Source organism: Arachis ipaensis, chromosome B01 (assembly GCF_000816755.2).
Source record: "Arachis ipaensis cultivar K30076 chromosome B01, Araip1.1, whole genome shotgun sequence".
NCBI classification, from domain to species: domain Eukaryota; kingdom Viridiplantae; phylum Streptophyta; class Magnoliopsida; order Fabales; family Fabaceae; genus Arachis; species Arachis ipaensis.
The window spans coordinates 8,955,301-8,957,417 of NC_029785.2; the positions used below are offsets into that span (position 1 = coordinate 8,955,301).

General features: G+C 32.8%; 1 long non-coding RNA gene across 1 annotated transcript; it reads right to left on the reverse strand.

Moving 5' to 3' along the window:
• LOC107620916 lies at positions 941 to 2,117 on the reverse strand. Its single transcript, XR_001615832.2, has 2 exons — positions 1,746 to 2,117; positions 941 to 1,163 (listed from the first exon to the last, which is right to left on the reverse strand). It is a non-coding gene; the product is annotated as an uncharacterized LOC107620916 (long non-coding RNA).

A 2,117-nucleotide genomic window follows, 5' to 3' on the forward strand; every position in this document is an offset into this window, starting at 1 on the left:
AAAAAAATAAAATAAAATAAAATAATAATAATTATTATTAATTATACAATAATATTGTACCATAATTTTTTGTATTTTTGGGCAAAAATATGATAAATTTATTCATCAACCTTTAATAGTTACCGTCATTATATCCAAGTTTAACCATAAAACTTTGTTGCAAGTTGTTTATTTTGAACCGCCAATTATAGCTATAAATAGATAGTGCATTTATTCTTGTATATTATCTTTTCTAATGAATAAAAATTTTCTGAGTTATTAGAAATTCTCTTTTACTTTGTGAGTGTGTTATTGGTGAATTTAAGAGACAAAAAATTATAATATTATTTATGTGAGTGACAAATCTTGAAACAATAAATTATAAGAATTATACTCAAATAGAGAATTGCTTCCAGCAAGTAGTCCATGACTTGCCCCAGTAACCATGTATTCTATGATGTATCTGTCATATGGAATTCACCCTTTAGCTTCATGTTCAACTCCTCAAGGTGTCACATCTCAAGGGTGTCTTTTTTACTAAGTTTGTAAATCACACTATTATTGTAATTTGTAGTTATTAAGCTGTGGATAGTTGTTTACATATTACTTTTTATTCTTCAACCAATTCAAAGGTTATATAAATGACTTTTGTAATAGTTTCATAATGAAATAAAAAATGTTGGATTATTATGAACATTGATATAAATTTGAATTTTATTATCAAACATGTCCAGCAATTCATGTCTCTTTGGATTTTAAAGTTATTTGAGTATGATTGTTAGGGATGACAACGGGTCTCCATGGGGCGGGGGATGACAACGGGTCTCTATGGGGCGGGGACATGCCCCCCGCGAGGACCCCGTATCCGCCGGGGACCTGGGTCTTCGCGGATATCCACGGATTTTTATAAAAAATAATAAAAATTGAAAAAAATAAAAAAATAAACAAAGATAATCCTCGATTGTCCTTACTAACCAAATTTCCATGGTATTTAAAGATTTAAATAACAATAACCAACAATCATCAACATTTAAACATATCTATAAACAACCAAATATTCCATAAAACAATCAAATATATCCATAAACAGCCAAACAAAGTTCATCACATTAATATAATTCTAAATTCTCCTTTCATCATGTGCGTAATAATAGTACCACGGTAGAATTCGATTTACTTGAATCCTACATTGAAAAGAAAACAATTTAAAGTTAAAATAGTATAATAACTCAACAATAAGTTAATAATGTAAAAATAAAAATCATAAACAAGAAAAATCTCATAATCAGATTCAGCATAATCATAAACACAAAAGCTTCAAAATCAAAATAAGCAAGTAAAATTTCATAATCAGAATTAGCATAATCATAATCACAAATGATTCAAAATGAAAATAAAAATTTCATAATCAGAATCAGCATAATCAATCAGCAGAATCATAAACACAAATGCTTCATAATCAAAAACAGAAATGCTTCAAAATGAAAATAAAAATTTCATAATTAGAATCAGCTTAATCAATCAGCATAATCATAAACACAAATGGTTCAAAATTAAAATAAACAAGGAAAATTTCATAACCAGAATCAGCATAATCATAAACACAAATTCTTCAAAATCAACATAAAAAATTCATAACCAGAATTAGCATAATCATAACACACAAATGCTTCAAAATCAAAATAAACAAGAACAATTTTATAATCAAAATCAGACAAATGCTTCAAAATCAAATAAATAATGAAAATTAGAGTTCTCTGACTTACCCGAAGAGAAGAGGAAACGGCCGGCGAAGAGGCGATTGCCGGCGAAGACGCGACGACCGGTGAAGAGGCGACGAACTGCGAAGGCGTCGACTGACAAACTCACGACAACGAGAAGACGCGACGAGAGAGTGAGAGGTGGCGGTGATGCAACGAGAGACTTCCTGTTGGCTGTTGCCGTGTGCGTGACGTGACGATGACGGGTAGCCTGACTGCGTGAGAGACTGAGAGGTGGCGGTAAGGGACTGAGGGAGTGGGATGTAGCGGTGAAGGACTGAGACCGTGCCGTTCAGCCGCCGTTCAGCGTGTCTGAGAGGACAGGGGCCAGGGGGAGGCTCGAGAGGATGAGGGACTTCAGGGTTTGTGAATTACCGA